We start from the raw sequence: 12066 nt of genomic DNA on the forward strand, positions 1-12066 counted from the left end.
ATCCTTGTTGAAGGATATATCATACACAGTTAGATTGTGGCCCTTTCCCCAGAAGCTTGGTCGTCCTTGTTGATGGGTATTTCATAGATAGATTATGGCCATTTCCCCCAGAAGCCTTGGCCGTCCTTATTGACGGGTATTTCATAGATTAGATTATGGCTATTTCCCCCAAAAACCTTGGTAGAGCTTGTTGACGGGTATTTCATACACAGTTAGATTGTTGCCATTTCCCCCAGAAGCCTTGGTCGTCCTTGTTGATGGATATTTCATACACGGTTAGATCGTGTCCATTTCCCCCAGAAGACTTGGCTGTCCTTGTTGACGGGTATTTCATAGGCAGATTGTGGCCATTTCCCCTAGAAACCTTGGCTATCCTTGTTGATGGATATTTATACACAGTTAGTTTTGTTGCCATTTCCCCAGAAGCCTTGACCGTCCTTGTTGATGGGTATTTCATAGATAGATTTTGTCCATTTCCCCCAGAAACTTTGGCCGTCCTTGTTGATGGGTATTTCATAGGCAGATTGTGGCCATTTCCCCCAGAAACCTTTGGCTATCCTTGTTGATGGATATTTCATACACAGTTAGTTTGTTGCCATTTCCCCCAGAAGCCTTGACCGTCCTTGGACAAAATCTATCTATGAAATACCCATCAACAAGGACGGTCAAAGGCTTCTGGGGGAAATGGCCACAATCTGCCTATGAAATACCCGTCAACAAGCTCCACCAAGGTTTTTGGGGGAAATGGACAAAATCTATCTATGAAATACCCATCAACATTTCCCCCAGAAACTTTGGCCGAGCTTGCTGACGGGTATTTCATAGACAGATTGTGGCCATTTCCCCCAGAAGCCTTGGCCGTCCTTATTGACGGGTATTTCATAGATAGATTATGGCTATTTCCCCCAAAAACCTTGGTAGAGCTTGTTGACGGGTATTTCATACACAGTTAGATTGTTGCCATTTCCCCCAGAAGCCTTGGTCGTCCTTGTTGATGGATATTTCATACACGGTTAGATCGTGTCCGTTTCCCCCAGAAGACTTGGCTGTCCTTGTTGACAGATATTTCATAGATAGATTGTTTCCCCCAGAACCTTTGGCCGAGCTTGTTGACGGGTATTTGATAGACAGATTGTGGCCATTTCCCCAGAAGCCTTGGCCGTCCTTGTTGATGGGTAATTCATAGACAGATTGTGGTAATTTCCCTCAGAAGCCTTGGCCAAGCTTGTTGAAGGATATATCATACACAGTTAGATTGTGTCCATTTCCCAGAAACCTTGGCGTCCTTGTTGATGGGTATTTCATAGATAGATTATGGCCATTTCCCCCAAAAACCTTGGTAGAGCTTGTTGATGGATATTTTCATACACAGTTAGATTGTTGCCATTTCTCCCAGAAGCCTTGGCCATCCTTGTTGATGGATATTTCATACACAGTTAGATTGTGTCCATTTCCCCCAGAAGCCTTGGCCGTCCATGTTGACGGGTATTTCATAGACAGATTGTGTCCATTTCCCCAGAAGCCTTGGCCATACTTGTTCTTTTATACAATTAGATTGTAAGGATAGGCGGGTGATTGTTTGGCACTTCCTCCATGTTTTTACTACTCATTGGGCGCCAGGTACTGGGTCACATAAGAGATCTACCCCGGGGTACATTCTTCTGGGCTTCACTAAGCACCATGTACAGGGTCACTTCACGCCACACATGGGTACCTTAGCTTGTGCCGTATTCATCAATGCCCTGGGATGAGGCTGAGATTGCCATGGGGGAATACTCAACCTGAAAGCTCTACTCTTAGAGATGAACATACACTATATAAACATGCCAAGAAAACTTTTCACCAGTTAACGCTCAGTTTCCCGTGCCAATGTACACCTTCTCTGTATTGTGCATTTAGGAGGGACATGCTGAGCCGATGTCCACATCTACCCATCCATTTTCAGTACCATCCCCCAGTAGTGCAGTGGGCCCCGCCATTCACTCTGCACTTAACTTTTAAACTTCCATACCTCTGCACAGGATGGGAGACCCTGCGGTGCATCCATTTCTGTTGCTATGAGAGACAACTGGAATGCTTAACCACCTCAATACCGGGGGCACTTAAACACCTTCCTGCCCAGACCAATTTTGAGCTTTCAGCGCTGTCGCACTTTGAATGACAATTGCGCGGTCATGCTACACTGTACCCAAATGAAAGTTTTATATATTTTTCTCCCACAAATAGAGCTTTCTTTTGGTGGTATTTGATCATCTCTACGGTTTTTATTTTTTGCTAAACAAATAAAAAAAGACCGGAATTTTTTTGTTTCAGTTTCAAAACTTTGTAAATAAGTAAGTTTTCTCCTTCACTGATGGGCACTGATGGGGCTGCACTGACGGGCCACTGATCAGACGGCACCAGTGATGGACACTGATGAGGTGGCACTAATGAAGTGGCTCTGATGAGGTGGCATTGATGGGCACTGATATATGGCACTGATATATGGCACTGATGGGCACTGATAGGTGGCACTGATAGGAGACACGGATGGACACTGATAGGTGGCACAAATTGGCACTGATAGCTGGCGCGGATTGGCACGGATAGGTGGCATGAATGGGCATGGATAGGCGGCACAGATGGGCATGGATAGGCAGCATAGATGGGCATGGTTGGGCACTGATAGTTGGCATGGATGGGCACTGATTGGTGGCACAGATGGGCACTGATAGGTGGCACAGATGGGCACTGATAAGCGACATTGTATTGTATTGTTTTGTGCTGATGGATGCCAATCAGTGCCAAACAATAATGCATGCCAATCAGTGATGCCCATTGTGGGCACTGATTGGCATCCATTGTGGGCATGGATTGGCATCCATTGTGGGCATGGATTGGCATCCATTGTGGGCACTGACTGGCATCCCTGGTGGTCTAGGGTGGCATACCTGGTGCTTGGCATCCCTGGTGGTCTGGTGGCGTCCCTGTTGGTCCAGTGTGGGCATCCTCGGGGGGCTGTGCTGATAATCGATCAGCACAGACCCCCCGTCAGAGGAGCAGCCGATCGGCTCTCGTCTACTCACGTCTGCCAGACACGAGTGAGGAAAAAGCCGATCACCGGCTCTTCTTATTTACACTGTGATGTGATCACGTCGGAGACTCTTTACTGAGATCGTAGTTGCGGGGTGTCAGACTGACACCCCGCAACAACGATCGTCACAATGTACGCCCCCGGGGGCTCAAAATCCTAAGGACGTCCTATGACGTCCTGTCAGGATTTTGAAACCACTTTGCTGCCGCCATTTGCCTATAGGGCGGGCGGCAAGTGGTTAAAAACACCTCCCTACTACAGGCCATGCCACCTATAACAGGTGCACACTATCAACAGGCTGCTTGTTACACTTCTGTTACTCTAGGTAACACTTGTGTCTTTGCTTTACTTTATTCTACAAGAATACCTTCATACCCCAGGTGTTAAGACCCACTTGTTAACTATATGTGTGCCAGTTACTTGCAATACACCTCTTTCATTAACTTCAGACCGGGCAAAGATAACGTTTCAAACACTTGAGAAAGTGCAAAGTAGACATCTCACAGTCCAACTGACATTTGCAATATAATTCCTATGTCCCCACTCCTAAATACAGGCTTAAGTGCTGCCCCAGCATGCCTGCTATGGCATAGTCCAAGCACCGACAAGTCCCCCATAGCATCTCCATGTAGGTACAGGTCCTTCCGAGGCACAGACCAGCGTTGGTGTCTTCAGGGCAAACCCCAACTGATGACTCTACATGTGGGAAGTGGAGGACGACATCCCTCTGCTCCTTCGGGTCTTGTTCTTTGTCTCAATCCTACACCGGTCTAGGGCCTGATGCAGGTCCGAACCCTCTACCCTCTCTCTTTGTGATTTCTTCCCACCTTCTACTCCACAGGGTTCTCCACAGGGACTCTCTGCGTCGGACCACTGACCCAATTTATATATCACAGGATAAATGGGCCGAACCAGACAAGAACCCGCCAGAAAGACCAAAGAACAAGAAAGGCATTAACTCCTAACCCTTTACAGCCAGGACAACACCTAACCTGCCCACAAGATTGACGCTGTTTTCTCCAGAAGCTTTGGCCGCCCTTGTTGAGTGTTTCATAAGCAATTAGAGTGTCGCCCTTTTCTATAGAAGCCTTGGCCGTTCTTGTTTATGGGTATTTTATAGACAATAGATTGTCGCTGTTTTCTCCAGAAGCCTTGGCCGCATTTGTTGATGGGTATTTCATAGACAATTCAATTCCAAACCAGGTCCGATCGGGCAAAAAGTGCCACGTCCCTGGAAATAGTACAATAGACCAATGTTGGTTGGGACATTTAGGCACTCACAATACAAAATGTGTTACTTTTTTTTACAAAAATTCTTTATTAAACTTCAATTATAAAAACAAACACAGTGGCCATTTTTTTAACCACTTGGGATCCGCGCTATTGCCAAAATGACGGCATTAGCGCGGACCTACATTTCCGGGACTACGTCTATTGACGTCGTCCCGTGTACGAGCGGCCTGTGCGCCCCCTGAGGGGCGCGCGCGGCGTGCTCTGTGATCGGCGAGTCCATGAGACTCGCCTGATCACCGATCCGTGCAAGGGGTCGATCCCGACCCCTTATCACGTGATCAGCTGTCAGCCAATGACAGCTGATCATGTGATAGAACGGAGCCGGTAATCGGCTATTATTCCTCCTCGCGCTAACAGCGCGAGGAGAAAAAAAAAAAGCCGATCACCGGCGGCCGTGATCGGGACATTAGTCCCGATCACGGCCAGCAATACAAGCAACCACCTGCCAGTGCCCACCTGCCTCCCGCAGTGCCATCCTGAATAAAAGTAAGTGCCCCCCGTCAGTGCCCCCCATCAGTGCCCATAGTGCCCACAGTGCCACCCACAGTGCCACCCACAGTGCCACCCCACAGTGCCACCCACAGTGCCCACAATCTGCCTCAAAGGTGCTGCACCCCAGTGCCGTCCATCAGTGCCCAGCAGTGCCGCCCAGCAGTGCCGCCCATCAGTGCCCAGCAGTGCCACCTATCAGAGCCACCTATCAGTGCCACCTATTCAGTGCCCATCAGTCCCATCTATCTGTGGTACCTATCAGTGCCCATCCGTGCCACCCATCCGTGCCACTTATCCGTGCCACCCATCCGTGCCATCTTATCTGTGCCCATCTTTGCCCATCAGTGCCACCTTATCTGTGCCCATCAGTGCCGCCTTATCTGTGCCTATTAGTGCGCCTTAACTATGCCTATCAGTGCCCACCAGTGCAGCCTATCAGTGCCCACCAATGCAGCCTATCAGTGCCCACCAATGCAGCCCATCAGTGCCCACCAATGCAGCCTATCAGTGCCGCCTAATCAGCGCACTTCAATGAAGGAGAAAAATGACCCGTTTGCAAAATTTTATAACTATTAAAACATGATTTTTTTTTTTTGCATCTTTTTTTGTTTGTTTAGCAAAAAATAAAACTCCGAGCTGGAATTAAATACCACCAAAAGAAAGCTCTATTTGTGGGAAAAAAATGATAAAAATTTAATTTGGGTACAGTGTTGTATGACCGCGTAATTGTCATTCAAATTGCATCAGCGCTGAAAGCTGAAAATTGGTCTGGGTCTGAGGGGGGGTTTAAGTGCCCAGTAAGGAAGTGGTTAAAGATACACATTGTGGTGCAGAAGAAGAAACTAATTTGGAAGGGTCTCTTGGATCATGCCCTTTTGGCTTTTAGGGATAGAACCTGTTCCCCTTTTTTGGAGGATGGAAAGATACGGTATGTTATTGATGGGCAGTCAGTATGTACCAGTGGATATGTGGTTAAGTTGACTCGCTCTCCTGCTTTCCCTTATCGGGATTTCATGGGGATGTTTGTAGCACCCTTTGTGCTCTCCCAGCTACAGAGTGGGGATGGTTTGAGAACATACAGTATGGACACATCGCATATTTCAATTGAACAGTGCTGATAATCACCAAACTTTTCCCTGATGAAGATTTGCTTGAAATTGAACTGTTGGGGCTTATTCACATAGCTGGGGTGAATATAATTGCCTGCAGATAACCAAGTAAGGATGGTCTGGAGTAACAACTTGTCATCTTGCAGCTGATTACACTTTTATTTGTATTGTTATTATAATTGAGGGTTTCATAAAGAATTTTTGTAGAAAAAAAAAAAAAAAGTATCATATTTTGTATTTATGACTGCCTAAAAAGTCCCAACTAAGATTGTCTATTTTAATTATATTATTTCGCATTTTCCCCCAGAAGCCTTGGCTGCTCTTGCTGACGGGCATTTCAATAGCAAATTCAATTGTTAAAGTCTTTCCCAGATGCCTCGACCACCCTTGTTGAAGAGTATTTCATAGACAATTAGATTGTCTCCATTTCCCCCAGATGCCTCGACCACCCTTGTGGAAGAGTATGTCATAGACAATTAGATTGTCTCCATTTCCCCCCGATGCCTCGACCACCCTTGTGGAAGAGTATGTCATAGACAATTAGATTGTCTCCATTTCCCCCCGATGCCTCAACCACCCTTGTTGAAGAGTATTTCATAGACAATTTAGATTGTCCCCATTTCCCCCAGATGCCTCAACCACCCTTGTGGAAGAGTATGTCATAGACAATTAGATTGTCCCCATTTCCCCCCGATTCCTCGACCACCCTTGTTGAAGAGTATGTCATAGACAATTAGATTGTCCCCATTTCCCCCGATGCCTCGACCACCCTTGTTGAAGAGTATTTCATAGACAATTAGATTGTCCCCATTTCCCCCAGATGCCTCAACCACCCTTGTGGAAGAGTATGTCATAGACAATTAGATTGTCCCCATTTCCCCCCGATGCCTCAACCACCCTTGTTGAAGAGTATTTAATATACAATTAGATTGTCCCCATTTCCCCCAGATGCCTCAACCACCCTTGTTGAAGAGTATTTAATATACAATTAGATTGTCTTCATTTCCCCCAGATGCCTCGACCACCCTTGTTGAAGAGTATTTCATAGACAATTAGATTGTCTTCATTTCCCCCAGATGCCTCAACCACCCTTGTTGAGGAGTATGTCATAGACAATTAGATTGTCCCCATTTCCCCCCGATGCCTCAACCACCCTTGTTGAAGAGTATTTAATATACAATTAGATTGTCCCCATTTCCCCCAGATGCCTCGACCACCCTTGTGGAAGAGTATTTAATAGACAATTAGATTGTCCCCATTTCCCCCAGATGCATCGACCACCCTTGTTGAAGAGTATGTCATAGACAATTAGATTGTCCCCATTTCCCCCAGATGCCTCGACCACCCTTGTTGAAGAGTATTTAATAGACAATTAGATTGTCCCCATTTCCCCCCAGATGCCTCGACCACCCTTGTTGAAGAGTATTTAATAGACAATTAGATTGTCCCCATTTCCCCCAGATGCCTCGACCACCCTTGTTGAAGAGTATTTAATAGACAATTAGATTGTCCCCATTTCCCCCAGATGCCTCGACCACCCTTGTTGAAGAGTATTTTAATAGACAATTAGATTGTCCCCATTTCCCCCAGATGCATCGACCACCCTTGTTGAAGAGTACGTCATAGACAATTAGATTGTCTTCATTTCCCCCAGATGCCTCGACCACCCTTGTTGAAGAGTACGTCATAGACAATTAGATTGTCTTCATTTCCCCAGATGCCTCGACCACCCTTGTTGAGGAGTATTTCATAGACAATTAGATTGTCCCCATTTCCCCCCGATGCCTTGACCTACCTTGTTGAAGAATATTCATAGACAAGAATGTTTCCATTTCCCCAGATGCCTTGACCACCCTTGTTGAAGAGTATTTCATAGACAGGTATTACACATACACACCGATATCCAGTGGAAAATGATTGGTTGGATGATTCTCATCGCACATCTGTGGGCACCTTCTAGGGCAGCCTTTCTCTGCCTTTTTTACCCCACAGGAAACCTTGATTTCCAGGTCACAGGGAACCCGTACTAAGCCTACTCTATCGTGGGTCATTAGGGAAATGCTCCTTCCATTGGTGGTCCCTTACAGTGATGGTTAGAAATGCCACCCTTACAGTTACCTAAAAGGATCAGTGGTATCGTGCTACTATCTCTTCCAAGTTGTGATGAGCCTTGACATACTACGGTGAGGAGTCAATTACCACAAGGAACCCCTAGCAACTTGTGGAGGAACCCTAAGATTCCACAGAACCCTGGTTGGGAATGGCTGTTGTAGGGTGTGAAGGCAGCTGTGTGTTCCGTCTCGTACATCTCATTGTCCATACTTTAATTATCATCCTTAAGCTAATTGCAGGAGGAGGGGGGGGGGGGGGGGTCATTTGCAAACAATGACTGGAATGCAAACTTTGCACTGTTTCCACAGTAACTAGGAAGACGCTTTCCCCCCCTCCCTGCCAAGTCCGAATACAGAGCGAGCGTATCAGGGACCGGTGCTACTCTGACCTTCTCCTGGGAGCTTTGAACCCAGGTGCAACGTGTCAGATCCCCCTAAAGCTGGTCATACACTATACATCCGATCAGTGGGTGCAGTATAGCCTAAGCATCTGTTTTGGGTTGCAATGGGGCCCCCAGAGGTGGGACAATGGCCCCACGAAGATGGTTGTCTGTTGTCTCCGTAGAAAATGAGCGTAGGATCATGCCACAGCTGGTCACAGACCTCCAATGCCTTCACACCATTGGTGAGTAGATGTGTCGCTGTAATTGAATGAAAGTCTGCTGGTCTGTGACCAACTTTACACGGTATTCCCGGAGGGCTGAAAAACCCCAGAGTGTCCTCTCGACTAAAAAGTGACCAGACGTTTATGGCCCATTTAAACCCATGTGTAAAGGACTGATTATTGTATTTATTTTTTAATTTCATGTTGGGGAGGTTCATCACTATTCATTGTGGAATGAAATGCGTCGCTTTAGGGGTTTGGTGTCGACAGGCATTGACCAAAGCTTGTGCATACGCGTTGCCAATGCACCGAAAACCCATGTGACGTGTGTTCTGACCCATCACCATGGACTTTTATGAGCCTGGTGGGAACAGATGCTGGTGATTATTATGGTGATTATTATGGTGATTATGGTGATTATGGTGATTATTATGGTGGTTATGATGATTATTATGGTGGTTATGGTGATTATGGTGGTTATGGTGATTATTATGGTGATTATTATGGTGGTTATGGTGATTATGGTGGTTATGGTGATTATTATGGTGATTATTATGGTGATTATGGTGGTTATGGTGATTATTATGGTGATTATTATGGTGATTATGGTGGTTATGGTGATTATTATGGTGATTATTATGGTGATTATGGTGATTATGGTGATTATGGTGATTATTATGGTGGTTATGGTGATTATTATGGTGATTATTATGGTGATTATGGTGATTATTATGGTGGTTATTATGGTGATTATTATGGTGGTTATGGTGATTATTATGGTGATTATTATGGTGATTATGGTGATTATTATGGTGGTTATTATGGTGATTATGGTGATTATGGTGATTATTATGGTGGTTATGATGATTATTATGGTGGTTATGGTGATTATGGTGGTTATGGTGATTATTATGGTGATTATTATGGTGGTTATGGTGATTATGGTGGTTATGGTGATTATTATGGTGATTATTATGGTGATTATGGTGGTTATGGTGATTATTATGGTGATTATTATGGTGATTATGGTGGTTATGGTGATTATTATGGTGATTATTATGGTGATTATGGTGATTATGGTGATTATGGTGATTATTATGGTGGTTATGGTGATTATTATGGTGATTATTATGGTGATTATGGTGATTATTATGGTGGTTATTATGGTGATTATTATGGTGGTTATGGTGATTATTATGGTGATTATTATGGTGATTATGGTGATTATTATGGTGGTTATTATGGTGATTATGGTGATTATTATGGTGGTTATGGTGATTATTATGGTGATTATTATGGTGGTTATGGTGGTTATGGTGGTCGCATTTTAGGAAGTTGCAGTGTGTGTGATAAAACGTGACAAATGCAGTGAACAAGCCACCGTTTAAAAGTCATATTCCACAAAATTAATAAAACTATAAATGCGCCTTATTTTTTATTTTTTTTCCATTGTTTGCATTGGAGCCAGCAAAGCTTTGCAACTCTGATCAGTGGGCCATCAGTGGCATCGCGATGGGGTCGGGTTGCCACCTTTTCTTCAAGTCAAACCCGAACGCTTTAGCGGCCCGGGACACCTTTGGGTGCCCTCAAGCAGAGTAGTAATGTGGTGCACATAGCCTGCTGCAGCGAACAGTGGGTGTGGCCAAATTGATCTTGCTGACATCACGCCTTGCCCCCCCCCCCCCCAGTGAGGCTGAACCTGCCCCAGACAGCCACCACAACTGCCCCAGACAGCCACTACAACTCCTGGACAGCAACAGATTTGTTGTGTGGCCATCTCGTTTACTTGAGGAGCCACAGCTAGGTCTGAATAATAGGTGAACAAAGTGAGCTGCGCTAAAAACAAAAAAAAACAAAAAAAAAATTATATTACTAGAACCTAATCAAAAACCATATCAATAATCATGAGAAAAAAACAATTTTTGTGACAAAAATGCAAATAATAAGATTATATATGTGAATAATGTCTTGTCATCATATAAGTGAAAAAAGTGTATACCAAATCAGAACCAATAATAAAATTAGCATAAATGGTATTTGAAAACAACAAAAAATTAATATATATTAAATCAAAAATTGTCCAAAGAATAGTGTTGGTTCTTCCAAGGTGATATTAAGGTGTAAACACCCACAAATTCCTGTGTGAAAAGCAATCCAAACAATCCTCCACCAGTGAGAAGAGGGGCCAGGTCTGAATAATGTGTCCGGGTTTCAGTCTGCCTGAAACCCGGACACATGATTCCAAACCCATGATTCCACATGTTTGCTGCCCCCTCCCCCACATGGCTTCTCACAAACTGCAAACAGGACTTCTTATGACTTTCTTTCTCCAATGTCTTTCTTCTTGTCACTCTTCCATAAAGGGCAGATTTGTGGAGAGACGACTAATAGTTGTCCTGTGGACAGATTCTCCCCCCTGAGCTGTGGATCTCTGCAGCTCCTCCAGAGTTACCATGGACCTCTTGGCTCTTCTCTGATGAATGCTCTCCTTGCCCGGCCCGGTCAGTTTAGGTGGACGGCCATGTCTTGGTAGGTTGGCAGTTGTGCCATACTCTTTCCATTTTCTGATGATGGATTGAACAGAGCTCCGTGAGATGGTCAAAGCTTGGGAGATTTTTTTCATAACCCAACCCTGCTTTATACTTCTTCACAACTTTATCCCTGTCTGGTGTGTTCCTTGGCCTTCATGATGCTGTTTGTTCATGAAAGTTCTCTAACAAACCTCAGAGGGCTTCACAGAACAGCTGTATTTATACTGAGATTAAATGACACACAGGAGGACTCTATTTACTAATTAGGTAACTTCTGAAGGCAATTTGTTCCACTTGATTTTATTTAAGGGTATCAGAGTAAAGGGGGCTGAATACAAACGCCCCCCCCCCCACACACACACACTTTTCACATATTTATTTGTATCATTTATCATTTTCCTTCCACTTCACAATTATGTGACACTTTGTGTTGGTCCATCACATAAAATCCCAATAAAATACATTTATGTTTTTGGTTGTCACATGACAAAACACATCTGATAGCTTCCCTGTCCTCCAATCATCTCACCACTGGACAATGAGGTCTCTGTCCTCCAATCATCTCACCACTGGACAATGAGGTCACTGTCCTCCAATCATCTCACCACTGGACAATGAGGTCCCTGTCCTCCAATCATCTCACCACTGGACAATGAGGTCACTGTCCTCCAATCATCTCACCACTGGACAATGAGGTCTCTGTCCTCCAATCATCTCACCACTGGACAATGAGGTCTCTGTCCTCCAATCATCTCACCACTGGACAATGAGGTCACTGTCCTCCAATCATCTCACCACTGGACAATGAGGTCCCTGTCCTCCAATCATCTCACCACTGGACAATGAGGTCACT

This window comes from Lithobates pipiens, unplaced genomic scaffold (genome assembly GCF_037356315.1).
Source record: "Lithobates pipiens isolate NorthernLeopardFrog02 unplaced genomic scaffold, aLitPip1_a1.2 Scaffold_94, whole genome shotgun sequence".
In the NCBI taxonomy this organism is placed as follows: domain Eukaryota; kingdom Metazoa; phylum Chordata; class Amphibia; order Anura; family Ranidae; genus Lithobates; species Lithobates pipiens.